Raw genomic sequence first — 14,255 nt, 5'->3', positions numbered from 1 at the left:
CGTTTTGGGGTGTTGTTGATAAATGGCTTTCGGTTTGCATAGTAGAGTTTTAAGTTGCACTTACAGATGTAGCGACGAACTGTAGTTACTGACGGTGGTTTTCTGAAGTGTTCTTGAGCCCATGTGGTGATAACCTTTACACACTGATGTCGCTTTTTCATGCAGTACCGCCTGAGGGATCAGATTCTCTGAACCTTTTGATGATATTACGGACCGTAGATGGTGAAATCCCTACTCAGTGTCCTAGTGGTTAGAGTGTCCGACCTGAGATCGGTTGCTTGTGAGTTCAAACCCCGGCCGAGTCATACCAAAGACTATAAAAATGGGACCCATTACCTCCCTGCTTGGCACTCAGCATCAAGGGTTGGAATTGGGGGTTAAATCACCAAAAATGATTCCCGGGCGCGGCACCGCCGCTGCCCACTGCTCCCCTCACCTCTCAGGGGGTGACCAAGGGGATGGGTCAAATGCAGAGGACAAATTTCACCACACCTAGTGTGTGTGTGGCAATCATTGGTACTTTAACTTTAACTTTAAATTCCTTGCAATAGCTCGTTGAGAAATGTTGTTCTTAAACTGTTTGACAATTTGCTCACACATTTGTTCACAAAGTGTTGACCCTCGCCCCATCCTTGTTTGTGAATGACTGAGCATTTCATGGAAGCTGCTTTTATACCCAATCATGGCACCCACCTGTTCCCAATTAGCCTGTTCACCTGTGGGATTTTCCAAATTATTATTATTATTATTAGCCTTTATTTAACCAGGTAAAATCCCATTGAGATCAAAGATCTCTTTTCCAAGGGAGACCTGGCCAAGAGGGCAGCAGCAAGGTTACATTAAAAACAGTAAACAAATACATAAAACATCACATTTACGATGTGAGCATTCCTCAACTTTCTCAGTCTTCTTTGCCACTTGTGCCAGCTTTTTTGAAACATGTTGCAGGCATCAAATGCCAAATGAGCTAATATTTGCAAAAAATAAAGTTTACCAGTTCGAACGTTAAGTATCTTGTCTTTGCAGTCTATTCAATTGAATATAGGTTGAAAAAGGATTTCCAAATCATTGTATTCTGTTTTTATTTACCATTTGCACAACGTGCCAGCCAACTTCACTGGTTTTGGGGTTTGTAGAAGCACACCTTCCTGGAAACACCAGACACTGCAACATGTTTGTCGTGTGAAATAAAGGAATGTGAGTCAATGAAGTCTTCGGTGTTGCGTGTAAATATAAATGTTTGGGCTGAGGTTCTGTGGGCCTTTGTTCTTTTGGGCCTTTTGGCCGGCTGCCACCTGGCTATGATTTATGACAACGATCAGACATTGGGCCTACCGTCTTTCCTGTTGGGTTCTCCCTGCCAGCGTCATAGAGGCGCTGATCATCTGGGTGCACATTGATGCTGTCTCTCGGAACATCTGCAGTGTACTTGTGCAGATTGCTTCCAGATCTCTTGACTTCACACCTCCAGCAAGGTGTGTTTCCTGCAAGATCAGCACACATGCTACTTGATATCAGCGCCGACACGAAACCCATTTTGTCTTTGGGTCTACGAGCGGCGTGGAGCCCAGCGGGGGTACTGCAGGAATGCTGCCTGGCAGCGTTTGATCCCACCTTCAGATCGTCAATCAGCTTTAGCGTTTTTATATATTTCTATAAGCAGTCGCATTTCTTTAACCCTTGCTGCTACATTCTGCAGCCTGAGCGTGCTGTCGCCTCAGTTATTCAAATTTCAATTTCGATTTATATTTTGGCTTGTCACGATCATAAAAACATAATAATAATAATAATAATAAAAGGATTAATGTGCCGCGCAACGTGCATGCGAATTTCTGATCTTGTACATAACGGATAAGGAGCGTGTGAGTGGAAAAAAAGAGCATGTCTACTCGAAGTTTGGGATCTCACCATGGTTGCTACTTTTTATTTGACACAACGCCAGCATGGCTATGTAATAATCACTAAACTCAACAAAAAAAGTCATGTATTTCCGCGTTCACATAACCACGGACGGAGTCGCAGAATTGGCCAACAAAACAGAATCCGCTGGGAAACGCAGAATATGTCAGGGAACTTGATGCTGTCATTGTGAGGAGAAAATAACATGACCTGTGACACTTGTTCATCTGCCAAACACGTCCTGAGCTAAACAATGCGGAGATGACCACTTCAAACTAGGAAGCTAAAGCTAGCAAGAGCAATCCATACACCCGCAACGCATTTAATCTGCATGTGTTGTTGTGAATGGATGTAAGATCAGCGTACAAACAGCAGTCATAATAACAGCGCCGTGGGCTAACAAAATAAAGGTCTCAAAAAAGTAATCGTAATTGATACATACATTTACAAAAGGACTATGCTTTGAATTAAAATATTGGTCAAAATGGTCCAATTGTGAGTAGTTTTAATTTTATAACATTGTATTTGACACAAAAAGTGCACATTTTATGGTGGCAAGATAAGTGTAAATGGTTAACAACAAAATAAAAATAATAATAAAATGGAAAAACTGAATGTTGTTGTTTTATTACAAACCCCGTTTCCATATGAGTTGGGAAATTGTGTTAGATGTAAATATAAACGGAATACAATAATTTGCAAATCCTTTTCAACCCATATTGCAAATGCACTACAAAGACAAGATATTTGATGTTCAAACTCATAAACTTTATTTTTTTTTTGCAAATAATAATTAACTTAGAATTTCATGGCTGCAACACGTGCCAAAGTAGTTGGAAAAGGGCATGTTCACCACTGTGTTACATGGCCTTTCTTTTTAACAACACTCAGTAAATGATTGGGAACTGAGGAAACACATTTTTTAAGCTTCTCAGGTGGAATTCTTGCTTGATGTACAGCTTAAGTTGTTCAACAGTCCGGGGGTCTCCGTTGTGGTATTTTAGGCTTCATAATGCGCCACACATTTTCAATGGGAGACAGGTCTGGACTACAGGCAGACCAGTCTAGTACCCGCACTCTTTTACTATGACGCCACGTTGATGTAACACGTGGCTTGGCATTGTCTTGCTGAAATAAGCAGGGGCGTCCAGGGTAATGTTGTTTGGATGACAACATATGTTGCTCCAAAACCTGTATGTACCTTTCAGCATTAATGGTGCCTTCACATATGTGTAAGTTACCCATGTCTTGGGCACTAATACACCCCCATACAATCACACATGCTGGCTTTTCAACTTTGCGCCTATAACAATCCGGATGGTTCTTTTCCTCTTTGGTCCGGAGGACACGACGTCCACAGTTTCCAAAAACAATTTAAAATGTGGACTCGTCAGACCACAGAACACTTTTCCACTTTGTATCAGTCCATCTTAGATGAGCTCAGGCACAGCTAAGCCGACGGCGTTTCTGGGTGTTGTTGATAAACGGTTTTCGCCTTGCATAGGAGAGTTTTAACTTGCACTTACAGATGTAGCGACTTTACTGACAGTGGGTTTCTGAAGTGTTCCTGAGCCCATGTGGTGATATCCTTTACAGACTGATGTCGCTTGTTGGTGCAGTACAGCCTGAGGGATCGAAGGTAACGGGCTTAGCTGCTTACGTGCAGTGATTTCTCCAGATTCTCTGAACCCTTTGATGATATTACGGACCGTAGATGGTGAAATCCCTAAATTCCTTGCAATAGCTGGTTGAGAAAGGTTTTTCTTAAACTGTTCAACAATTTGCTCACGCATTTGTTGACAAAGTGGTGACCTTCGCCCCATCCTTGTTTGTGAATGACTGAGCATTTCATGGAATCTACTTTTATACCCAATCATGGCACCCACCTGTTCCCAATTTGCCTGTTCACCTGTGGGATGTTCCAAATAAGTGTTTGATGAGCATTCCTCAACTTTATCAGTATTTATTGCCACATTTCCCAACTTCTGTGTCACGTGTGGCTGGCATCAAATTCTAAAGTTAATGATTATTTGCAAACATTTTTTTTTTTATCAGTTTGAACATCAAATATGTTGTCTTTGTAGCATATTCAACTGAATATGGGTTGAAAATGATTTGCAAATCATTGTATTCCGTTTATATTTACATCTAACACAATTTCCCAACTCATATGGAAACGGGGTTTGTAGATTGCTATTGTTATTTTAATGTATTATTACTATTATTATTATTATTATTTTACTTGTTTATTCATTACTAATTTGGATCCCATCTTTTAAATTGTATTTAAAGTTGAGTTTTGGTGGTACAAGAAATATTAAGGTTTGTGTTATTAATCGTAATTTCAATTTCAATCAAAAATAATTGTGATGATTATTTTTGCCATAATCGTCCAGCTCTACGCAGGAGCACAATTATTTGAGCTGCATAAAACAGTCAGTGTGAAAAGCCTGCAGCACTGTCATCATCCCACGACTGCACGCTGTTAAAGTAGCAGTAGAGTGGAAGAACAAGTTGCCTCTGTATTGAAGCTATTATCATATACATCTGATTTATACACCAAAAGACTTACAAAGTTTGCGAATAACAAGATACAGTATGATCAAAATAGTATCAATCTCACTGAGATTTCCGAGCCATTGTGAGAGATAACGAGGAAGCCAGTCATGTGATCTCTTGATGTCGCGCTAGGAACCACAGATCCCTTCCACATCAACAACAATACTAATCAAGCAGACTTTGTGAGAGCCAACAACGATTACTTTGGGAAAAATGATGACCCAGAACCTTATATTTTTGAGCCCGAACACAAAGAGGATGAGCAATACATTTTAGAAGCGGAGTGCTGAACTCAGTGGCCTTGTGGTTAGAGTGTCCGCCCTGAGATCGGTAGGTCGTGAGTTCAAACCCATTTTGGTGATTTAACCCCCTGAGTCATACCAAAGACTATAAAAATGGGAACCATTACCTCCCTGCTTGGCACTCAGCATCAAGGGTTGGAATTGGGGGTTAAATCACCAAAATGATTCCCGGGCCCGGCCACCGCTGCTGCTCACTGCTCCCCTCACCTCCCAGGGGGTGAACAAGGGGATGGGTCAATTGCAGAGGACACATTTCACCACACCTTTTGTGTGTGACAATCATTGGTACTTTAACTTTAACTTAACTTAGCATCAGGAGCATTGCTAGATGCTAAACATACAAACCAACCATAATAAACTAGAATAAAACAAACACTTATTGTAATATTTCTACTCTGGCTGGGATGCCTGTGAGTGTTTTGCAGGGTTTCAGCAGTTTTGTCTTGTTTTCTTCATAGTCTGTCCGGGCAGAGCACTTCTCGTTGCTCTCGTTTGTTGTTCGTTTATCAATAAATATCCCTTTTTGACCTCACGCTCCTACCTCGTTTGTCTGCATCCTCAAAATCACAACAACCTCCGGCATCTCCGATGACGCACTGTTTGTCAGTGCTTGACAGACGGGAAATGTGGAGCAGACGGCGTCCACAAAGTAGTGCGTGTTAGGCTTAGCATGAAAAGGGTCCTCTGTAGTACAGTGAACAGACAACAACAACATCAACAAAACCGAAAGAGCCGCCAAAATAAAAGCACAGGACAGGAACTAACACAGACCTTTGGAAAACGCTAACAAAACGCAACATAAGGCACTGCCTGGTGTAACCAGCCGTGACAAAGACACCGTCAAAGAGACCCAAACTATGCGATGCGAGACTATTTTCCATTTACTTGAGTCTTTTACCTACAACTCACCTTCCTACGAGCCTCTGAAGCTGCCAGTGTCTAGGCCAGGGGTGTCCAAACTTTTTCCACTGAGGGCCGCACACGGAAAAATGAAAGCATGTGGGGGTCATTTTGATATTTTTCATTTTCAAACCATAACAAAATATATGCATTTTTTATTTATTTTACCTTTAGGGGTCCCGGGGACCATAAAGGGTCTCAGTCATTAAAATGTTAAAAATGAGTCAGATTATTATTATTTTTTAATTATTTAACGCTTACAGTAAATCTCTATATCAACTTCAAGTTGATATAAAGTAATACAAATTTTAAAAAAAGGTTTTATGGCTTTTATGGCTCAAAAACAACTTGGTTTTTTTATAGTAAAACTGAAATATGCAGTATTTAGTAATTAGACCCCTAAAAGATCAATAATGTAGGACACTATTGATTTTAGTTATTTCATATTTTTGAGTAATCACAGTGAAAAGATAAATAAAAAATCACTAAATATATTTGGGATCCAAAAGGTGCCCCACTCATAAAGTAATACATTTTTATTAGGTTTTTCTTTTACTTTCAACACTTAAGTTACAAGATCAACTTCAGATATATCTGTCGATTTTATGCTGGAACTATTATTTTGTTTGTTTTATGCGCTTTTGTCAAAGAAAACTTTGATGTTTGTATATGGCTACTACACAATATATGCAATATTTACCACATAAAACATTTTAAAGTGAAATATTTGAAGTAATTGGAGCCCTGAAAATAATTCATTATAACATGGATTTTTTGTCGTTATTTTTATTTTTTGAGCAATGGCAAAAAAAGACAAAAGAAAAAAAACAGCCTGCATGGCAGCTTTTGTGTCAACATTGCAACTTTTTCTCGTTAGATTTCACCTCATTCCACTTTTTTTAATGTTCTTTTTTATTATTTACAATACTATTTCCAGAATGTGTGGCGGGCCGGTAAGCAATTAGCTGCGGGCCGCAAATGGCCCCCGGGCCGCACTTTGGACACCCCTGGGTTAGGCGGACTATTGTTTTGCTACGCTCCAAACCAGCCGTGTCCACCTCTCTAGTCCTGCTGTAGTGTGATAGTGACCCTCCTAGCATGTCGCCTGAATAGCGTCCACTCTTCTCCCCCACTACTCTGATTGTGGAAAATATCACAACATCTCTTTAGTAACTCTGCCCATTTTTTGTTTTTGCACCTTCATTTTAAAAGCTTATTGTTCAAGTATTCAATGTGATTTTACAATTTTGTTAACATTGTTTTCCAGGCTTGTGTTGACATTTTTAGCTGAGGGGATTATAATCAAATAAAGGTTCATTTTGAAATCCAAATTTCATGCATTATTTTTCTGCTCCTTATTTTTATAGGTCATAAAAAATATAAATAGTTATCGATATCGACTAATATAAATCATTGTTTTTTAGCTAAAGCATGGATTTTGTTTCTTGGTGCCACACTTTTGTTTTAGCATGCTAAAAATAACATGCTAACACATTACTATGCTAACATTCAAGCTTTTTATGAACGTTTTAACCTGATAATCATGGATTTCGTTACTTTACGCCGTCTTAGCGGTATTGTAGCTGTTCTCCTATTAGCATGCTAACGGGTTTTTTTTGGCTAGCATTTTAGCTATGAAAAAATATAAATAATCATCAATATTGGCCAATATAAATCACATACCGTATTTTCCGGACCATAGGGCACACCGGATTATAATGCGCACTGCCGATGAATGGTCTATTTTCGATATTTTCATATATAAGGCGCACCGGATTATAGGGCGCATTAAAGGAGTCATATTATTATAATTTTTTCTAAATGTAAAACACTTCCTTGTGGTCTACATGACATGTAATGGTGGTTCTTTGATCAAAATGTTGCATAAATTATGTTTTACAGATCATCTTCAAGCCGCTTTCTGACAGTCGTCAGGATGCGCCGTTTGGTGTGCGGAGAAAAGACGCTGCCGAAGGTGAGCCACGTAAACCGTGGCTTTTTTACGTAATCTTTGTTGTAGCGGTGTGCAAGGACAGGAGTGGAAGAAGTGTCAAAAGATGGAGTTAACTGTTTTAATGACATTCAGACTTTACTTAAATCAATAACGGAGCAGCATCTTCTCATCTGGAAACAACAACAACGCCGGAAATGTGTTCCGTGAAAAACCGTCCGACCGGAACTCTCTAAAACTAAAGTTCCTTGGGTGAATAATGTAAACTCACTATACCGGTATGTTTTAGCGCTATCATGGAGATTTTACTGACAGATATAAGTAAGAACTTTACACTACTTTATATTAGAAATGGCAACAGCAGAGGATGAATGTCTCATAACAAGAAGAAGCTTATCGACTACAGCGGACTACAAAGGCGGGCGCGCGCAAATTTTCAGGACTTATGCAGATCCCAAATACAGATCAGCAGGTACCAGAAGGTAAGAAAAGTTGCTTTTGCATATTATTGCAAAACAAAGACGCCAGATAATGTCTTACCTTATACACACACCATAATAATACTCCTATGATGAAGCATAGTACAATCCATCAGGCGGTGCGGCTTCATAGCTTACCAAAGTCGTACTAAAACATTTTGACAGATTTTTGAGCGCCGTGTGTAATGTTCTATATTTTCAATGGAACATTGATGGTGTTGTTTACTTGAGTCATATTGCAGTCCACACGTATCTCTTATGTGTGACTGCCATCTACTGGTCACACTTATCATTACACCATGTACCAAATAAAATAACTTTGAGGTCGGTAAGCAAAACCAGAATTATTCTGTATATTAGGCGCACCGGGTTATGAGGCGCACTATCGAGTTTTGAGGGAAAAAAAGGATGTTAAGTGCACCTTATAGTCCGGAAATATGTTAGTTTTCAACCATATCACCCTGCCCTACTACATTTATTGAATTGTTTTTCAAATATTAAAAAAATAACGTTTTTCTTTTTAAAAGGCATGGCACATGTTAAAATGGTAGTGTTTTTGCGGGGCCAAGCACGGATTAAAGTGATTTTAATTATTTTCAATAGGCGGCGCTGATTTGAGATACAAGTGTTTTGAGTTAAGCTCAATAACTGAACTGATTGAGTGCCACTGTTTTTGAGTTTGAGGGTCATCGCCTCGTTCTACTCACCTGAGCAAACCATGCGAATGGTTTCACTTCCCTGTGGTACACTCTTCGTTTTGTCACAGTGTGTATCTTATTGCAACACTCTCACAATAGTCTCACACAGGACACAACAACTTCCAGCTGTGTTGCCGAGTCCCCGGGGGGTACAAGCACAATCCAGGCGCTAATAAAACTCAGGCAGACCGTGTTGGTCCTGTAAACGTAATCTGCAGAGTGTTAATTACAAACTGGCGCCTGCAGTTTGTGTGTGTGTGTGTGTGTGCGTGTGTGTGTGTGTGTGTGTGTGTGTGTGTGTGTGTGTGTGTGTGTGTGTGTGTGTGCAGGAACGGCCCGATATCCTTCCCAAACAAGACGCACGCCATGGCGACAGCCCTGGAAACGAGATTTTTTTTCTCAGTTGGGGATCCTTTTTGAATGGTGTGTTTTAAAGGAGTGTGCGTTTGTGTGTGGCAGGGGGGCATGGCTAGAGACCCTGTGTTGTTTACTTTCATTCATGCGGAGGTGTGTGTTTTTGCCACACTGTCTCACACGTGTCCAGCAGGGGTCAAAGTGCACACTGACATTAAAGGCCTACTGAAACCCACTACTACCGACCACACAATGATAGCCTGATAGTTTATATATCAATGATGAAATCTTAACATTGCAACACATGCCAATACGGCCGGGTTAGTTTAGTAAAGTGCAATTTTAAATTTCCCGCAAAATATCCTGCTGAGAACGTCTCGGTATGATGACGTTTGCGCGTGACGTCACGGATTGTAGCGGACATTTTGGGACACCATTGTGGCCAGCTATTAAGTCGTCTGTTTTCATCGCAAAATTCCACAGAATTCTGGACATCTGTATTGGTGAATCTTTTGCAATGTGTTCAATGAACAATGGAGACAGCAAAGAAGAAAGCTGTAGGTGGGAAGCGGTGTATTAGCGGACGGCAGCAGCAACACAAACAAGTAGCCGGTGTTTCATTGTTTACATTCCCGAATGATGACAGTTAAGCTTTACCATTGGCCTGGGACAACAGAGACTCTTTACCAGGAGGACTTTGAGTTAGATACGCATGCTTGTGGAGATGGGACAACAGAGACTCTTACCAGGAGGACTTTGAGTTGGATACGCGGTACCGTGAGTACGCAGCTGCGGCTTCCAAACATTTGATCGCTTGCCCCTACGTTCGTGCCGCTTTGTGCATGTCACGTACGTAACTCTGGGGAAATATATGTGCTGTATGAACTTTGCGGAGGTGAACGGTACTTTGGGCTGTGGGATTGAGTGTGTTGTGCGGGTGTTTGATTTGTATTGGTGGGTTATATGGACGGGAGGGGGGAGGTGTTTGTTATGCGGGATTAATTTGTGGCATATTAATTATAAGCCTGGTTGTGTTGTGGCTAATAGAGTATATATATGTCTTGTGTTTATTTACTGTTTTAGTCATTCCCAGCTGAATATCAGGTCCCACCCGCCTCTCTCAGCATCTCCCTATCTGAATCGCTTCCACTGCCCTCTAGTCCTTCACTCTCATTTTCCTCATCCACAAATCTTTCATCCTTGCTCAAATTAATGGGGAAATCGTCGCTTTCTCGGTCCGAATCGCTCTCGCTGCTTGTGGCCATGATTGTAAACAATGTGCAGATGTGAGGAGCTCCACAACCTGTGACATCACGCTACTTCCGGTACAGGCAAGGCTTTTTTATCAGCGACCAAAAGTTGCGAACTTTATCGTCAATGTTCTCTACTAAATCCTTTCAGCAAAAATATGGCAATATCGCGAAATGATCAAGTATGACACATAGAATGGATCTGCTATCCCCGTTTAACTAAGAAAATCTCATTTCAGTAGGCCTTTAAAGACAAACAATTAACATGTTTATATTTTGCAGCGCGGTGCCCTAGTGGTTGCTTTGCACGGCGATTAAGTGTTCGAACATCCCTGCGTGGAGTTTGCATCCTCCCACGTTCCCCAAAACAAGGCTGTAGGGATTTCGTGTGAATGCTGAAAAATCCGAAGCCGAACTGATACCGTCAAGTAACAAAAAATATGACCAAAATGAGCTAAAAAAAAAGCTAGCATGCTAACGGTACTATGCTAAAATACTAACAATAGCATGCTTGCAGTTAGCATGAGTGAAATACCAAAATATATGGCACTGAGGTGTATACCTGCTAAGTTTGAAAAAGAAGCTAGCATGCTAAAATGCTAACTAACATGTGTCAAGTACAAAAATATTTCTCTGAGCTGTGTATCTGAAAAAAATGTGTTTAAAATTCTAGCATGCAAACATAAGCATGCGCCAAGTAACAAAAAATATGAGCAAAATGAGCTACAAAAGCCAGCATGTTAACATTACTATGCTAACAATAGCATGCTTGCAGTTAGTATTAGTGAAATACCAAAATATATGACACTGAGCTGTACACCTGCTAAGTTTGATTAATAAAAAGCTAGCATGCTAAAATGCTAACTGTAACATGCGTCAAGTACAAAAATATTACTCTGAGGTGTGTATCTGAAAAAAATGTGTTTAAAATGCTAGCATGCAAACATAAGCATGCACCAAGTAACAAAGATTGAGCTACAATTGCTAGTATGCTAACTTTACCATGCTAACATGCTAACAATAGCATGATTGCAGTTAGCATTAGTAACACTGAGGGCTACACCTAAGCTTGCTAAAAAAAAACAAAAAAAACTACCATGCTAATATGCTAACTGTAACATGCGTCACATATAAACATGTTACTCTGTACCTGGAAAAATGAGTGCTAACATAAGCATGCATCAAGTGCCAAAATATGATTGAGGTGTATACCTACAAAATTACCTGAAAAAGATAGCACACTAATGTTAACATGCTAACAGGTATCATTCGTCAAGTAAAAAAATACAATCATGTGTATACCTGCAAAATTAGCAGAACAACATGGGTAGTATGCTGATATTAGAAAGCTAACGACGGATATACAGTATATGGATATATATATATACAATATCTGGGTATTTTTTCTAATAATGTTTATACTGTAAACTTTGAGTTGTTAAAGTTCAAGTGCACCTCTCTCCTCAAGTGTGCATGTGAGTGTGTATGAGTGGATGTGTGATTGTATGAAGGCTTTGCATGAGCAAAGTATGACTGTTAAATTTGATTTTAACTGTAAAATTCAATACAAATATTTGCAAAAAAAAGAAGAAAGAAAGCTAACGATTGTGTTGCAGGCTGTCTCGCGGGCCGCACGTTGGACACCCCTGATGTAACAAAATAAATCATGGCATTCATATTTTATTATCGTAAATTCCAACTTTTTTCCTACGCTTTGGACCCTGCAGCTAATAAAATGATGCGGCAAAATTTATGGATTTTTCTTCGGTGTCGGCCATGATGCAAATAGTTTTCATAAAACACATGCAAATACATTGGATCGGATTGTTATTGTTTGCGATATGGCGCCATCTTTTGGCCGAGTTCGCTCTTTGCAGGTGCGGCTGGGTGAACGGCGACAAGTGTTTCCTACTATGTAAAGATTTGAACCGGAAGTACAAGTGCCGTCCCGTCTTCTAATCATCCGTAGCGTTTCTACTCGTATGGATTCTTCATTCATCACTCCAAACAACGTTTGTAAGTTTTACAATGTAACTAAAACAATTATTACTTACGAAACCATCCCATGTGTGATGTCTGTAGGAGTGTTTTCATGCATATTTGCACGTGTTATATTAATGTAATGAAGCTAGCGTCGTTAGCATTAGCTAATATGCTAACACGTTTACGAGTGTCTGTGTTAGTATTATTAACTTAGAATGGCATTCAAGACGTCACCGTGGACTTATTGAGCCTGTTTAGCTGATTGAAACGATGCTTTATAATTTCTAGTTGTTTGGAACGTGTCTGAAATGAGTAGCAAGAAGCAGAGCTTACGTCTCCGTGTCTCAGCTTTAACTGGTATTTTTCTTAACATCCTGTGTTTCGCTGTTAAAGTACAAAACCCAAAACCAGTGAAGTTGGCACGTTGTGTAATTCATAAATAAAAACAGAATACAATGATTTGCAAATCCTTTTCAACATGTATTCAATTGAATAGACTGCAACGACAAGATATTTACCGTTCGAAACTGGAAAACTTTATTTTTTTGCAAATATTAGCTCATTTGGAATTTGATGCCTGCAACATGTTTCAAAAAAGCTGGCACAAGTGGCGAAAAAGACTGAGAAAGTTGAGGAATGCTCATCAAACACTTATTTGGAACATCCCACAGGTGAACAGGCTGATTGGGAACAGGTGGGTGCCATGATTGGGTATAAAAGCAGCTTCCATGAAATGCTCAGTCATTCACAAACAAGGATGGAGCGAGGGTCACCACTTTGTGAACAAATGCGTGAGAAAATTGTCCAACAGTTTAAGAACAACATTTCTCAACCAGCTATTGCAAGGAATTTAGGGATTTCACCGTCTAAGGTCTGTAATATCATTAAAAGTTTCAGAGAATCTGGAGAAATCACTGCACGTAAGCAGCAAGGCCGAAAACCAATATTGAATGCCGTGACCTCTGATCCTCAGGCGGTACTGCATCAAAAACCGACATCAGTTTGTAAAGGATATCACCACATGGGCTCAGGAACACTTTAGAAAACCACTGTCAGTAACTACAGTTTGTCACTACATCTGTAAGTGCAAGTTAAAACTCTACTATCAACAACGCCCAGAAACGCCGTCGGGTTGGACTGATGCAAAGTGGAAAAGTGTTTTGTGGTCTGCTGAGTCCACATTTCAAATAGTTTTTGGAAACTGTGGACGTTGTGTCCTGCAGACAAAAGAGGAAAAGAACCATCCAGACTGTTATAGGCGCAAAGTTGAAAAGCCAGCATCTGTGATGGTATGGGGGTGTATTAGTGCCCAAGACATGGGTAACTTACACATCTGTGAAGGCGCCATTAATGCTGAAAGGTACATACAGGTTTTGGAGCAACATATGTTGCCATCCAAGCAACTTTATCATGGACGCCCCTGCTTATTTCAGCAAGACAATGCCAAGCCACGTGTTACAACAGCGTGGCTTCATAGTAAAATAGTGCGGGTACTAGACTGGCCTGCCTGTAGTCCAGACCTGTCTCCCATTGAAAATATGTGGCACATTATGAAGCCTAAAATACCACAACGGAGACCCCCGTACTGTTGAACAACTTAAGCTGTACATCAAGCAAGAAAGGGAAATAATTCCACCTGAAAAGCTTCAAAAATTCCCAAAGTTCCCAAATGTTTACTGAGTGTTGTTAAAAGGAAAGACCATGTAACACAGTGGTAAACATTACCCTGTTCCAAGTTCGAGTTAATGATTGTTTGTAAAAATAAATAAATACGTTTTTCAGTTCGAACATTAAATATCTTGTCTTTGCAGTCATACTTACAGTATATAATTGAATATAAGTTGAAAAGGATTTGAAAATCATTGTATTCCGTTTTTATT

General features: G+C 39.9%; 1 long non-coding RNA gene across 1 annotated transcript in view; it reads left to right on the top strand.

Moving 5' to 3' along the window:
• Nucleotides 1–7,586: 7,586 nt before the first annotated feature.
• The window catches only part of LOC133652018 (uncharacterized), a 28,473-nt gene continuing 21,804 nt past the window's right edge, over nucleotides 7,587–14,255 (top strand). Inside the window, exon 1 of the long non-coding RNA XR_009826519.1 lies at nucleotides 7,587–7,635. This is a non-coding gene — a long non-coding RNA (uncharacterized LOC133652018). The remainder of the gene's footprint in view (nucleotides 7,636–14,255) is intronic.

Source organism: Entelurus aequoreus, linkage group LG06, assembly GCF_033978785.1.
Source record: "Entelurus aequoreus isolate RoL-2023_Sb linkage group LG06, RoL_Eaeq_v1.1, whole genome shotgun sequence".
Classification (NCBI taxonomy): domain Eukaryota; kingdom Metazoa; phylum Chordata; class Actinopteri; order Syngnathiformes; family Syngnathidae; genus Entelurus; species Entelurus aequoreus.
This window is presented reverse-complemented; position numbering and strand designations above follow the sequence as displayed.